Here is a 17159-nt window from a genome sequence, read left to right as displayed (position 1 = left end):
TAATCCATCTTGAATTAATTTTTGTATAAGGTGTAAGGAAGGGATCCAGTTTCAGCTTTCTACATATGGCTAGCCAGTTTTCCCAGCACCATTTATTAAATGGGGAATCTTTTCCCCATTTCTTGTTTTTGTCAGATTTGTCAAAGATCAGATGGTTGGAGATGTGTGGTTTTATTCTGTTCCATTGGTCTATATCTCATATCTCTGTTTTTGTAGCAGTACCATGCTATTTTGGTTGCTGTAGCCTTGTAGTATAGTTTGAAGTCAGATAGCATGATGCCTCCAGCTTTGTTTTTTGCCTCAGGATTGTCTTGGCAATGAGGGCTCTTTTTTGGTTCCATATGAACTTTAAAGTAGTTTTTTTTCCAATTCTGTAAAGAAAGTCATTGGTAGCTTGAAGGAGACGGCATTAAATCTGTAAATTACCTTGGGCAGTATGGCCATTTTCACGATATTGATTCTTCCTCTCCACGAGCATGGAATGTTCTTCCATTTGTTTGTGTCCTCTTGTATTTCATTGTGCAGTTTTGTAATTCTCCTTGAAGAGGTCCTTCACATCCCTTGTAAGTTGGATTCCTAGGTATTTTATTCATTTTGAAGCAATTGTGAATGGGAGTTCACTCATGATTTGGCTCTCTGTTTGTCTGTTATTGGTGTATAAGACTGCTTATGATTTTTGCACATTGATTTTGTATCCTGAGACTTTGCTGAAGTTGCTTATCAGCTTAAGGAGATTTTGGGCTGAGATGATGGGGTTTTCTAAATATACAATCATGTCATCTGCAAACAGGGACAATTTGACTTCCTCTTTTCCTAATTGAATACCCTTTATTTCTCCTGCCTGATTGCCCTGGCCAGAACTTCCAACACTATGTTGAATAGGAGTGGTGAGAGAAGGCATCCCTGTCTTGTGCCAGTTTTCAAAGGTCTCCCTCTGTTGCCAGGCTGTAGTGCAGTGGCACAATCTCGGTTCACTGCTACCTGTGCTTCCTGGGTTCAAGTGATTCTCCTACCTCAGCCTCCTGAGTAACTGGGACTACAGGCACGCACCACCACGCCCAGCTAATTTTTGTATTTTTAGTAGATATGGGGTTTCACCATGTTGGCCAGGATGATCTCGATCTCTTGACCTCGTGATTCACCCACCTCAGCTTCCCAAAGTGCTAAGATTACAGGCATAAGCCACCACGCCCGGCCAACAACATTTTAAAGAGAGGCTGTGAGACATTTTAAAAGAAGAAGTTGCCACATAATTGTAGAAACAGGAACTATTAGTGACTATGGGAAGTTGTTGTCCAGCAATGCCTCTGGGCAGGTGCACTCTTAAGCCATCAACAAGATGATATGAATTCATCTTTAATTGGAAGGATGAAGAACAAGCGTCAGCTTCCATCTTTATCTCAGTCAGGACTACTTATGAAATACACCTTTCCTCAGGCCTGTGGACACTAATGGGGTCATGTTAAAATGGTTTCCTAAATTTTGTTATTTCAGAGCCCTATCTATAAACCTTCAGAACTTCAACACCACCCTTAAAGTTGTCCCAAATATTTCAGGTAACGCAGGGCTGTGTCCCATGTACCCTACTGTGGCCTGTGGCCTGTGAGCCCTCCATAACGTGCCACTGTGGTTCTACCGTCCATGGGAACATCACTTTCCCACTTTAGGGTGTGACTCCCAGTGCTCCCCAAACTGTAAATCCCACCCCTCTCTGCCACATCCTCCTCCAGGCTCTGGTGCTTCCTGAGCTGGGGCCCTACAGAATTCCTCAAAGCAATGGCAGCATGCCCCTTCCCTCATTTCCCATTAAGCTATGATATGTGGATCCCAAAACGGCCCAGAAATTACTCGAGAGAAATATCTTCTAGATTTTTTTGTCTTCTCTGTTCCCAGGGTACAGGCCTGGGGCGTACATACTAAGCTGGTTTCTCACCCCAGGTACCCGCAGAAACTGCACACAGGGCGAGTGTTAGAGGGGTGAAGGTTTAGAGTCCCCATATACTCTGGCTCAGCTTAGGACTACTGGTCATCAGAGAAATGCAAATGAAAACCACAATGAGATGCCATCTCACACCAGTTAGAATGGCAATCATTAAAAAGTGAGGAAACAACAGGTGCTGAAGAGGATGTGGAGAAATAGGAACACTTTTACACTGTTGATGGGAGCGTAAACTAGTCCAACCATTGTGGAAGACAGTGTGGTGATTCCTGAAAGATCTAGAACCAGAAATACCATTTGACCTAGCAATCTCATTACTGGGTATATACCCAAAGGATTATAAATCATGCTACTATAAAGACACATGCACATGTATGTTTATTGCGTCACTATTCACGATAGCAAAGACTTGGAACCAACCCAAATGTCCATCAGTGATAGATCTGGATTAAGAAAATGTGGCACATATACACCATGGAATATTATGCAGCCATAAAAAAGGATGAGTTCATGTCCTTTGTAGGGACATGGATGAAGCTGGAAACCATCATTCTGAGCAAACTACCACAAGGACAGGAAACCAAACACTGCATGTTCTCACTCATAGGTGGGAATTGAACAATCAGAACACCTGGACACAGGGTGGGGAACATCACACAGTGGGGCCTGTTGTGGGGTGGGGGATGGGGGAGGCATAGTATTAGGAGAAATATCTAATGTAAATGACGAGTTAATGAGTACAGCACACCAACATGGCACAAGCATACATATGTAACAAATCTGCACATTGTGCACGTGTACCCTAGAACTTAAAGTATAATAAAAAAATTAAAAAGATAAATTTTGCTGAAAATAGGAGGTAGTAATAATAATAGCTGACATTTATTGATACTTGCCAATGGCATAGGGAGAGGCAATGTTCTAAGAGCTTCCAGGTATTAAATATATTTAATTCTCATGAAAACTCTATTAGGTAGTCAATATTATTTTCATTTTACAGAAAAGAAAAGTGTTTCTAAAAGTCTAAATAGCTTGTACAGAAAGACACAAGGGGCTAAGTTTTGAAGCTATGCAGCCTAGTTCCAGATCACATCCTCCTACTCATATACTGTAATACACCTGTACTATTACATTAGATAATAAACACTTTGTCTTATTTTAAGACTAAGTATTTAAAGGATAATTGGAAGACTAAGTTTAAAGGATAATTGGAAAAGTTTCTCTTGCTTAGAGTAAAAGACAATTTTTTAAGATAATGTTTCATAACTATGTGTATTATGTTTACTGAAATAGTTATATTTGTACTTCTCTGAATCAATGTTTATTAAATATGCTTCAAAATAGAGCTGAAGAAATATGTCTCATTAGACATCAAATGATAGGCAATAACTGGATGTATATCTGATGAAAGTATTTTCCCTCATATTTGATTAATATTTTAAATTATGTGCTATGGTTAATTATAACACACGAAAAATAGTTGAAAAGTTTTCTTATATTGTATAATTAATAAAATATTAGACTTGTAAAAAAAGAAACTGTATGTTAATTTTTTTCACAGTATTATTTTGATTTAAACCTTTTTGTATTTTTGATTCTTATTAATTTTATGATGCTTTAGTTTTTGTTAAATAGAAGCATATGTTTGCATGTGGAAGTAGATCCAAGAATACAGAAGAGACTATGATAAAAAGTAATAGCCTTGCATACAACACTCACTCATCCCTGCCCCACATCCCAGAATCAACCTTTAACATCGCTGTCCTTTGCTTTTATGGTGGTTTACACTAAATTTAGTTAATATTTATATACTTCCATTTTTAAATCTATCACCTACAAATGACATTTTGTTAATTTTTCAATAAAAAGATGAGGCTTAAGTTCTCACACACTATACCTCTTCCTCCTGCCCTCCTAAAACTTGATATTTATATTAACAATTTTAGTTTCTAATATTTACCTTTATAACTCTACATTCCCTACTTTTTTCACCAACTTTTGATAACATGCTTTAGTTTTCCCTTTACATATAGAATTTTCATAAAACTCAACAAGACCATCATTTGTATGGCTAGTTTAAAGATGAGAAAAATGAAGTGGAGCTGTTAAGTAATTTGCCCAAACTTCCACAGCTAGAAGGTAATAAACTGATAACCCAATACGCATGCTTTTAACTTTCTATTCAATTATTTGAATATTTTTGGTAAATTGATATTGTTAATTACTTCAAATCTCTATAGATGTTGACACAACTGTCTTCAAGAGTATTAACAGAAACACACAATATACCCAGAACAAATAGCATCATAAAATTTTAGTTCAAGAAGTTCTTATTTTATTTTATTGAAGATGTGGTCAAAGACTGAAGAGGTGCTACAGTTTCATTTGGTCTTTTCTTTCCATGTATTTTCCATGGAATTTCCTTTTCTTCAGACAAACTCAGGTAAGTAAGGGTTTTGTGTTTCATTATTATTCCCTTTCTTCCTCTTAATAAATTTCACAGCAAGAAATAAGACCAAAGGAAATCCCACCGCAGGGAATAGAACATCGAGAGGCCATATGGAGCCAGTGGGAGCCATTAGAGTAACTTCATCTTGTTTGGATGGTGAAATCACTCGGGCATGTGCAGTCATGACACGAATTCATTGCCACTTGGTAGTGAACATTCTGGCTGGGCGATTATTTTTGTAACTCCATCTGCCTGGCATCACCAGAGCCTCCAACAGCATGCTGGAACATTGAGACAATCTCACACAGAGAGGGAGGCTGGGATCAGGAGAATCCAAGCTTTCATTATTAGTTTACTTTAGGGCTTATTTAGGTGGTTCTTTCCAGCTGAGAGCTCTGTTTTGATCTCACTAGGAGTGAAGTCCATTGCCCTCTCTGGGATAGCCCTGCTGGCTCACTCAGCAACCCTCAACCATGTTAAATTCATATTGAAAGTTTTTTTTTTTTGAGCCTAAGAGGCAGAAGACAAAAATGACAATCAGCTTTGAAAACCAGACAAATTGTGTGTCGTTTATTAGTCTTCTCACTAGTAAGACCCTGATAATGGTCACGCACACACACACCCTTACTAGGGATGCTTTCAAATTAGCATAAAAACCTAAAGGCTATGGGTTGTTTCCCATACTTACATTTTACTGGGCTATCTTCTTAATTTCCTGGATTTGTTCTTGTCTGTAATTTCTTGGCATGTTGTATGCTCAAACTGAAGTGAATATTGCTTTCTCTTTAGGACAGTAAACAAGAAAATTAGAAAGGCAGGGAGGCCAAATTAAAGTAATAGGAAAAATATTTCACATAAATACATGTAGCCTGTGAGGGTTTGTCTTTGCCCAACCACTCATTCCAACAAACCAGAGTCATACACTGCAGTGCAAGCTGGTAGATATGATGGGAGGTGGAAATAGCGTGCATGTAGAGATGCCTTAACCCTGAATTTCTAGCATTTATTGAACTCTGTGTGGATTGATGTTTCACTATGAGCTTTGGCTTCAGATCCTCTCTGGAATAAATTCAGGGTGACAGTGAGGGGGGGAGAGAGAGAGAGAGAGAGAGAGAGAGATTGTTACATAGGTGACTTAGGCCTGGACGTTATCCACTGAAAATATTATTTGACATATTAGAAAGAGTAGAGGTAACTTGGATAAATCTGAGGCAAGGTGTCCTTGCTCTGCTTATGGCTACAGGGCCTAGACTAGCCATCAGAAGAATCTCATTGGCTTGATCAGGTACATTTCCAAGGGAACTTTAAGTTTACCTAATCCTATATAATAAGAAGCCTCCGTAGCTATCGACTTGTCCTTAGGAGGAGCTTATAGAACTAAGTCATAGGTTGGGCATGGTGGCTCATGCCTGTAATCCCAGCACTTTGGGAGACCGAGGCAGGCAGATCACCTGAGGTCAGGAGTTCGAGACCAGCCTGGCCAACGTGGTGAAACCCCTTCTCTACTAAAAATAAAACAATTAGCAGGGCGTGGTAGTGGGTGCCTGTAATCCCAGCTACTCAGGAGGCTGAGGCAGGAGAATCACTTGAACCCAGGAGACGGAGGTTGCTGTGAACCAGGATCTCGCCACTTTGCTCCAGCCTGGACAACAGAGTGAGACTGTCTCAAAACAACAACAACAACAACAACAACTAACCTGTAATGCATAGATTTCATTGGCCTGGTCGGGATTTTCAAAGGCCACCATCTGTACAAACCAATGTTTTCATGTCTTTTCTGGCTTTTTGACCACCAAAAACTATGAAAATCTGTTACCTAGTGCTATTTATGAAATGTTTATAGAATGAATGCAGATTGCATCATGTGATGGACAATTCATCGGCCTAGAAATTAGAGGGCATGTATTCTGGTCATTTTCTGAGATTTATTATCTGTGTAAACTTGGGCAAATCTGAAACCTCTTTGAGACTTTCTGAGTTTCAGAGAGACAACAGAGCACCTGGCTAGCTCGCTCAGTCAGCAGAGTATGAGATTCTTAAAATGGGGAAGATGGTACTATTTGCGTACCAATCACACAGGTCAGGAATCAGAGGAACTTGAGTAAGTGAAATAGCCCTAAAAATATGTGCACGAAAGGAAAGGCATCATTATGATTTATGTCAACTTACAGTTTGCTCTAAGGGACTGCATAGAGCCCAGCTGGAGAAATCTTGAATGCTGTCCCCTAGAACACACTCATGCTGCAGAAGCATGTTCTCACACATATTAGCGGTTCTCAGCTGGAGGCGATTTTGCTCCCCCTACTCCCCAAGTGACATTTGGCAATGTCTAGAGATAGTTTTGATTGTCACAGCTGGCCATGGGTAGGGGGACAGGATACTACTGGCATCTAAAAGGGAGAGGCCAGAGATGCTTCTAAACATTCTACAGTGCACAGGACACCACTCACATCAAATAATTATCTGGTCCAAAATTAGAACCTCTGGTGTGTACACAAACTTATATGCTGTGTCTTAAAGCCAGTGATCAGTTGCTGGATGACTTGATACGCTGCTTATCCTTTGATAGCAACCTTGAAGGCTTCTCCCTGATAGCTGAGCCAGGTAGAGGGTGTGGAATCCCTTGCAGTAATCATGTGGAGAAGATAGAGAAGTCTCTAAAACCAGTAGGTTCCAAGATGTGGTCCTCAGACAAGCATCATCATCATCCTCTGGGAGCATGTTAAACATGCAGAGTCTGAAATCCCACCCCAGACCTGCTGAAGTCATGGGTCCCAGCAATCGGCATCATAAGAAACCCTTCCAGGGACTCGAACGCATGCTGTTGTTTGAGAACCATTGCCAATGATAGCCACAACTCAGATGTTGCTGCTCTGCACTTGGAAAAAGCATTAGTTTGGGTCCAACTGTGGGAACTCCTGGCAAGATTTTTATCCCAGGGCTCTCCCTGTTAGCTCTGCTATGCTTCAAGGAGCTTAGGCAACTCCTAGCTGCAGAAAGAAAATGTCATTATAAGACTCCTTACTGAGAACCACCTGGAGGGAGCAATGCTGCTGGCTGGCACACACTCAGTTTTGATTAGGCTTTTTGGCTGATGAGTTTCTCATAGCAGAGAAGACTGTGGGCTTCACTCTCTCTGAGTGAGAGGCTGGCTCCATGTTCCCCTTATTCTGATACCAGCACCTGATCCAGTTTTGGGTAACCAGGCGTCTTCCCATTGGACCCAGTCTTGGTGGAAGTATCAATCAAGTCACCCATCTCCTCCCTGGACAAGGGGGTGGACCCATGAGCCATGCTCATTATGTCCCTGGAATCACATTTTTGAACTATTGAAGCAATGGCTGAAAAACATTTGAATCCCACTTATCCTAAGGGGGAAAATCTGAAAAGCGTATTGATGTGTTTTTGCTTCCTGGATCTAAGAGCTGCTTTCAGAGAAATGGTTTTTCAGCTCTTCCTTCTGTTCTTGGGACTGATATGTTTCCAGTAAATGCATTCCTGCTGACCCAGAGTTGTTTCTGTTTCACACAACCAGGTAACTCTATCTAATGCAGGGATTGTGAGGATCAAATGGGCAGAGGTAGATTGACTGTGAAGCTCTCTGAGATTGGATATTGAGACTTATACGTGCCTAAGTCCCTTACACGACCCTGGGAGGAGTTCAGGCAATGTGTTCACACGGTCATATCTTTAAATTACATTGCAAAAGTAAGATTTTAACAGCTATTGTTTAAGATTGCTGTTTCTTTCCAGTTTGTATTCCCCTTTATTGCATTTCCCCTTGTGATGGTTGTTAATGGACTGGCTAAAGGCATTTTGAGAATCCAGCTTAGAGAAAGCTGAGTTGGAGATACATTTAGTTTGGGTGTGATGGAATCATTAGATTTGTCAGTCATTTTCAGATACGGGAAAGTTATTGCTAGTCGTTCCAGTTTAAAAAAGGCTTCCAGGGATCATTCTACTACCTCATAGTAGTCACTGTGTTGACTCCTGTGGTGTTGTGACCCAAAGGTGTGAGACAGAAGCCACACTGTGATATGAGGTCTCCTACAGCCCCAACACTGGAAATACGTAGATAGAAGAGGAAAAACAAGGTTTGGAGCCAGAAGGTGGTTTGTGGAAAATTCTTTTTTTTTTTAATTTTTATTTTTATTATACTTTATGTTCTAGGGTACATGTGCACAACGGGCAGGTTTGTTACATATGTATACATGTGTCATGTTGGTGTGCTGCACCCATTAACTCATCATTTACATTAGGTATATCTCCTAATGCTATCCCTCCCCGCACGCCCCACCCCACAATAGGACCCTGTGTGTGATGTTCACCTTCCTGTGTCCAAGTGATCTCATTGTTCAATTCCCACCTATGAGTGAGAACATGCAGTGTTTGGTTTTCTGTTCTTGCGATAGTTTGCTGAGAATGATGGTTTCCAGTTGCATCCATGTCCCTACAAAGGACACAAACTCATCTGCTGTATAATGTTGTGATCGGATAATTCAGTTCATCAACATCTAGTTAAGAAAGATTATGCTAGGATTATACTTGATAATGGAGAATACACAAATACACAAATACACATTATCCACACATAGTTTTAGGGCAGTTACAAGAAATATGATTTTTAAGATTTCTGTGTTTGTAGAACACACACTAGTAGAAATACTACAAATAGTGTGTAAAAACTACAGATTTTAAGGGAAACAAAATGTGATGAACTATGTTAGAGAAATGACTCAATGTCATTATTTCACTATTGAAAATTTTGCTATCAATAACATAATAAAATCATTAATACATAGATGATAAAATAGTATTTCCTCCCTTTCCAAAAAAAAAAAAAAAAGGGTAAAAAGTACTACAGAGGCATATCAGGCAATTAGTTAGTAAAGGTAGTAAGTAGTTTTTATAATGCAGCATTTGTCATTTTTTTCAGTTTGCAATTTGTTGTGATTTTTTTCATTTTAAATAAATATTAATGTTCACTTCTAATTTTATATTTCTTTTTTAAGGAGGCCCCTCAGATTGACTAAGGGTTGGGTTCCACAAAACCTGATCCACCCCTGCAGGTAAGATTTTATATATAAGCAAACCCTTTGGAGATTATGACTTGCTGTGTCAATGGAAAGGCTGATGTGTTCAATCAGCAAACATTTTATTTGGATCCTACTACATGCCAGGCACTGGTGGGTACCACAGATACAAAGAGGGAAAATCCACTGGTTTCCAAACCTGACTAGGTGGCGGAATCTATGAGGTGCTTTTTAAAAAAATCTGGATTTCTGGGTCCAAATGGAACCCACTGAACCAGACTATCTGGAGGTTGGAGCCTATGAATTGATATCATTAACAAATTCCCCAGATGCCAAACCATTAAGCAGCCAAACCAGCATTAGGTCTCCAGCAATAAGAAAACACTGAGTGAGATGCTGCCCTTGCTGCCTTCAAACTACTGAAATTCCTATGCAGGAGACAGAGAAATAAGTTAATAATTATAGTATCGCTATGGGCTGAATGTTGTGTCTCCCTAAAATGTGTATGTTGAAATCTTAACCCCCAAGGCAATGGTATTAGGTAGTGAGGGCTTTGGAGAGGTAATTAGAACATAAGGACAGAGCCCTCATGAATGGAATTAGCAACCTTTTAAAAGAGTCCCCAGAGAGCCACCTCTTTTCTTCCACCTTATGAGGACACAGTGAGAAGGCTCCACCTGTGAGCCAGGAAATGGGCTGCCACCAGACACCAAATCTGCCAGCATCTTGATCTTGGACATCTCAGCCCCCAGAACTATAAGAAGCAAATATATGTGATTTATAAGTCACTTAGTTTCTAATAATCTGTTATAGCACCCCAAATGGACTAAAACTGGTCATTTGTGATAAAGGCTATGCTGGAGATACACACATCTGAGAAGAGGGGATGCATCCACAGTCATGCACATAACTATGTTTCAGTGAATGACGGACTGCATATATAATAGTGGTCCCATAAGGTTATAACGAGGCTGAAAAATCCCTGTCAGCTAGTGCTATCATAGGTCTCACAACATTATAGCACAACCCATTACTCATGTGTTTGTGGTGATGCTGGTGTAAAAAAACCTACCACTTTACCAGTTGCGTAATATTTCATAAGGATAACAAATGACTATCTTACTGGTTTATGTATTTACTAGACTGTGTTTTTTATCATTATTTTGGATGATACTCTTTTTACTTATTTTTTTTAAGTTAACTGTCAAACAGCCTTAGGCAGGTGTCCTTCAGAGGAAGGCACTGTTGTCCTAGGAGATGACAGCTCCATTCGTGTCATTGTCCCTGAAGACCTTCCAGTGGGACCTGATGTGGAACGGGAAGACAGTGGTACTGATGATCCTGCCCCTATGTAGGCCTAGACTAATGTGTTTGAGTTTTGACGAAAAAGTTTTAAAAGTTAAAAAACGGTTTAAAAGTGGAAAAAAGTTTACAGAACAAGGATATAAAGAGACAATATTTTTGGACAGCTGTAAAATGCGTTTGTGTTTTATGCTAAGCATTATTACAAAACAGTCAAAAAGTTTTTAAAAGTTAAACAGTTTATAAAGTAAAAAACTTACAGTAAGCTACAGTTAATTTATTATTGAAGAAAGAAAAAAATCTTCTTCTACATTTAGTGTAGCCTAAGTGTACAGTGTTTATAAGGTCTGCACTAGTGTGCGGTACTGTCCCGGCCTTCACATACACTCACCACTCACTCACTGCCTGACCCAGAGCAACTTTCAGTGTTGCAAGCTCCATTCACGGTAGGTGCCCTACACAGTTCTATCATATTTTATCTTTTATATCATGTTTTTGTTTTACCTTTTCTATGTTTAAACATGTTTAGATGCACAAATACTTATTGAGTTACAATTGCCTATAGTATTCAGTACACTCACATGCTGTGCAGGTTTATTGCCTAACAACAATAAAGCTTAGGTGTGTAATAGGCTGTACCATCTAGGTTTAGTAAGCACATCCTATGATATCTGCACAACGACAAAATTGCCTAATGACACATTTATCAGAATATATCCCCACTATTAAACAATGCATGACTGTACATCTACTTCAAACTAGATGGTTAGGGAAGGCTTCCTTAAGGAAACGATTAAGCTAGACACATTTCTGTTTAAATCAAGAAAATGTAATTCCTTCCTTTTCTCAATGTCTGAATTAGGCTGAATTGAATGTCATAAAGCTAAAATGTCTGAGCTTTGCTGATCATTTCTTATGTGCTAGCACCACCCAATGTGTTAGCCCTACTATTGCCTCCATTTTAATAGAAAAGGAGACTGAGGCCTAGAGAGATTGAGTAGCTTACCCAGCTCACAGCTAGCACATGGTGGACTGAAGCTTATGCCCTGGTGGTGTGAGTACAAGTTCACATTCTTCCCACCATGACATCCACTGCCTCCATTGGATCAGATGTGCACAGCTTTGGAGAGCATCAGTATCCAGCACCTCGCTATTCAAAGTGGGATTCAAGGATCAGCAGGAGCAGAGTCACTAGGGAGCTTATTAGAAGGGCACAATTGGAGAGGAATGAGGAGGGGAGACTCTAGATCTATTGAATCAGCACCAGAGGATCTGTGTGCACAGGGAGTGGGAATAGCAATGCTCTGAAGAAGAGGGGCAGGTAAAGAAGGAAACTTTCTTGGTATAGATACAGGTGAGCCTTATCCCAGAGGAAGTGTTCTTCAGCAGCTATGCTGCACTCATCAGACAGAAGAAAATTCCCCAAAAATGTGAAAGAGAATGTGATTTCCATGGAGATTTCTCACTCAGAGGTTCTCTTTCTGCCACTCACTTTGTTTTTGAGCCTCTAAACCTATGTAGTCCCATATGGTAGCCACTGGTCATATGTGGCAAGTGAGTCCTTGAAATGGTACCAGTTCAAATTGAGATGTGCTGTAAATACAAAATGCACAGTAGGCTTTGAAGATTTACTGTAAAAAGATAACTTAATTTTTTATTAATAATTTTTATATTGATTACATGTTGAAATGATAGAATTGGGATATATTGGGTTAAATACAATTTATTATTATAATTCTTTTTTTTAAATGTGGCTACTAGCATATCTTAAATTGCATATATCTGAAGACGGCAAGTATTTGTGGTTTGTATTATATTTCTGTTGGACAGCATGAACCTTACTCTTGAGCTCAGCAGGGAAGGAGGACTAATAGTTCTCTACTTTTCCATCAAGTGATAAAAAGTGACAGCAGATTCTCACTCTAAGCAAATTCATGGTATCAGCATTTCCCTAGCAGGGTGCCTTTCACATGGGCTGAGCCAGGAGAGAAACTGCCTTGTTTCTGTGGGGTCTGATGCGGTCACAGAGCTGACCTCTTTATGCATAAAAGCTTTGAATTTGGGGCTGAAGGAGGAGTCTGTGTGCAGCTTTCTAGGGAAGCAGAGGGTAGAGCTGGGGAATGAAGGAGGACTTGGTGTTTCAAAGGCCTCTAGAGTGCACAGGAAAATGGATGTTATGGACTGAATGTGTCCTCCCCAAATTCATATGTTGAAATTCTAACCCTCAAGGTGATGATATGGGAAGTGCAGCCTTGAGAGGAAATTGCATCACGGCAGTGGAAGCCTCATGAATGGGATTAGTGCCCTTATCCAAGAGACTCCAGAGAGCTCACTAGCCCTCTTTCTGCCATGCGAGGACAGAGGAACAAGTCAGCTGTCTGCAACCTGGAAGAGAGAGCCCTCACCACAACCCAACCATGCTCCACCTTGATCTCAGACTGCCAGCCTCTCGAACTGTGAGAAATACATGTCTATTGTTAATAAGCTGCCCAGTCTATAGTAGTTTGTTATAGCAGCCCAAACTGACTAAGACAGTATACATATTTTTCACACCTTAGCCCCTTGAGGGTAACAACTTCATTTGCTTCCTTGAGTCTTTCTTGGTTCAAGTCATGTTTAATTGTTGTACAACTTAGATGAACAGAGAATACATATATGAAATAAATATTAAATTACAGCTCAGTGGATTATTCACATAAAAGTTAATAGGGGAAAAAATTCAGAGTGAGGCATCTTTTCTATATAATTGCCTTTCAAACACACATGCTGGGATTATAAACAATGCAAACCAAGGGGGGAGAATGATCTGGGGGCTTCCTAGAGGCCAGAGCTGCCACCATATGGAGTGTCGGAGGCCTGCCAAGGCCGGCTTCATGGTGAAATAACTTTCAGCTGCTCCTCCGAATGGCTGCTTTCAGTTGGGTTCTGCAGCTTCATTTCTCAGCTCTAGCAGAAGGGAGATCCCTCCAGGCTGCATTTTAAAAATCCTAAACAAAACCTTACTAAATGTGTCCCAGCTTTTCCTGTCTTGATACAGACAGCTGTTTTGTGGAGTTCATGGAAGTCAGTGCTATAGAACGTTTCAAATAGGAAGGGGGTTCCCATGATTTCTCAGAGAGGAGGGCTCGCTTTGTTGGGGGGTTGATGAATTACAAAGCATTGATTTTACAGAAGAAACATATAATGTTTGTCATTAAGTGATAGGAGTTTCAAGTAGGGACAAAGCGATAGTGTCAATAGATGAACCCCAGACATGGCCTTTGTTTTGTGGGTTGCAGAGTAATTATACCCAAGCAATATGAGAAGCAGTCGCTTAAAACAGAGAGTGAGGGAGAGCCTGTGCTCTGGGGAAAGAAACAGAAATAAAGCTGTGACCAAGCTCATTATATGATGTGACTTTGCTGCATAATTTAGTGCTGCTTTGTAAAAAAAAAAAAAAAAAAGGCCTTTAAGAATTGAAGAAGGTTTTGAGATTTTGTATTGTTTTTTAGAAGGCAGTATTATCTTGTAGAAGGTAGAAGCGTAGAAGCATAGAAGCATAATACTAATAGTTACTTTTGTGGGGAACACACTGCAAACCAGACACTTCCCCAGACACTCACACATACTTACTCTGATTTTTGGAGTAAGCCTGCCAGATAGTTGTTACCCAGGTCTGTTTTGTGTTCATTCTCTTTCCAAAGACAAGCTTAAGGGTTAAACTGCAGTAAAGGGTAGAGGGAATGCCAAAAGCAGAGAGCAAATGTAGTAAGATATGCTTGTAATGTGTTTGCATGATTATTAGGGTATTGTAGGAAATTACATCGATGCTGTATATTACAAGGCAAGCTATCCCAGAGGTCATGGAGCAGAAGGTCTCACAGATAAAACTAAAATGTTTGAACCAACTTAAAACATACAGCAAGAAGTTAGGGGACAGGGATGGGACAGAATAACACACAAAGGATGGGTGCAAGTAGGGTGGAAGGACCACACTACCACCGGAATCCTGGGTTAAGCCAAGTGCACATGCTCTGTTTCTCTCTCTGCCACCTCAGCCTTTCACATGGATGGTATGGTTACAAGACCAGAGTTGAGATTTGACTAAGGGCCCCTCAAAGTGGAAGATACCTGGAACCCCAGCCGCATACATGCTCTATGAAAGATGCAGGAACAAGTACCTTTGGCCAACTAGCATGATGAGCACCTTTGGGTTTTACTTGTGTTTCTTGGGCAGAGGACACATGGGGCCAGAGTCTCACCAAGGGTGGCTAAGTTAACACTGTATATTAAATGCCTCAGATGCCTCATGTATATTTAGTGTTTCACAAATATTTGGTGCCTCAGGAATATCAGATTTCTCTTAATGTGCTCTACTTATTTATATTTACTTATCTTATGAATCCTGACTGTCTCACAAGATGCTTGCTTACTCGTTATCTATAGTTAACACATCACAACAGTTTCACATCTACCGTAATAGAGTAGAACATTCTCAAATAACACTGGAAATGCACATCACAATTGGATTAATGCTGACCATTCCCACTGGGTTAGAGGTTTCCCCAAGTTAGACCTTATCTATCCTAGTTATTGCTCCGTGTTTATTGTCTAGTGTATTCTGGGTGCTCTTTAAATTGCTGGATGAGCGAATGAACAGCTCCTAAATAGGGATAGAAGGAGAGAATGACTAGGCTAAAGAAAGGAAAGAAATTCATGAATCAAACGTTTCTTCTGCTAAGAGCCTTAGGTCCACAGCCACAGGGACCCTCCTTTCCCTGGTTTTAAACAGAACTCTGATTCTGCCTGAGCATTGGCTCTCAAAGTGTGGCCCCCAGACCAGCAACATCAGCGTTATTTGGGAACTTGGCAGAAAGGTAAATTTTCATCTTCCCAGCCCTGTTTTCCATATACAGAATCAGAATCTCTGAGGTTGGGACCCAGCTAGATGTTTTCACAAGCCCTCCACGCTATTCTAACCCACACTCAAGAGTTTGAGAACCACTGTGTTAGAACGATATGTTATACTGGTTTATTTCAAGACATTTTCCTTTCGGGATACCGTGTTCCTCCCCTTTGGAAACAAGAGTCAAGCTTCATTTGATGGCATTACACAAGTGTCTGCAGCCTCCGAGGATGTTGTTTTCTCACTGACAAATGCTACAGTGAGCAAGAACTGCCCAGGTGCTCACAGGTTGGGCGCTACTTGCATGATGGCTCTTTCTAGAGTAAAAATCCAGCAAGGGAACCGGGAAGAAAGGTGGAAAAGAGAAGTATCAGGACAAAGCCAGCCACACAAGGGGATTTCTGTCCAAGGTTCATCCTGGCAGCTCAGACATGCACTATATGTGTAGAGGGCATTCTCTGTTATCATCTTCCCAGTGTTTACCAGTGGGCTTAGAACCTTTGGGTGAAAGCGCAACCAACACGCAACTTGTGGTAGCTCTTCCAGACAGAGAAAGAAGGGTCTGGAAAGAAACTCAGCATCAGATAACTAAAAGAGCCAAGCATTATGTTTAACTTCCCATAAATATTTTTTAAATTACAAATAAATTTAAAATAATACTCTACTTAATTCTAATTATAAAAGTTGTATGTTCATTGCTGAGAATGTGGAAAACAGAAAAGTATAAAGAAGAAAATTTAAATTGTCCATTTCCCCACTGCTCAACAATGGTCACTTGTAATATTTTGAGCACTGCATTTGAGATAGAAAAATAGGAGATAGTTAATATATATATTACAGGGTAGAAAAGCCTGTTTTCATATTTTTTAATTTAATACGGTATAACTCCTTATAAGCATCATTTTAATGGTTCCAAAATATTCTATCACATGGATTTTATTTAGCCATGTTCCCATTATTAGAAATCTAGAGCCTTTACAGTTTAATGCTAATATAAACAACATCTTTGGATTTTTCTTTCTGTCTGCAATCATTTCTTTAGGATTGGTACCTAGGAGTGGAATTGCTGAGTCGATTTCTATTTTGTGAGTCTTGTGTGAGGTGGGAGAGCTGTATTTAGCCAGGAAAGAGCCCAGAACTGGCAGTCAGGAGGCCTGATGAGATTTGCCAGTGATTTGCTGTGTGATCCTGAAAAAGTCACTTTCTCTCTGTGGATGTTAGTTTTCCCACTGTTAAATGGAGGAGTTGGAATAGGCTTTGCATCTCAAACAGAAGCACTGTGCCAGTCAACTAATACATGTAAAATATTATTTTTATGTTTAAACTCAGGAATATTATGGAACAATTATAGAACTGATTTTTTTTTAATTTATTTATTATTATTATACTTTAAGTTGTAGGGTACATGTATAACGTGCAGGTTTGTTACATATGTATACTTGTGCCATGTTGGTGTGCTGCACCCATCAACTCGTCATTTACATCAGGTATAACTCCCAATGCAATCCCTCCCCCCTCCCCCCTCCCCATCATAGGCCCCAGTGTGTGATG

This window comes from Mandrillus leucophaeus, unplaced genomic scaffold (assembly GCF_000951045.1).
Source record: "Mandrillus leucophaeus isolate KB7577 unplaced genomic scaffold, Mleu.le_1.0 Scaffold1380, whole genome shotgun sequence".
Taxonomy (NCBI): Eukaryota; Metazoa; Chordata; class Mammalia; order Primates; family Cercopithecidae; genus Mandrillus; species Mandrillus leucophaeus.
This window is presented reverse-complemented; position numbering follows the sequence as displayed.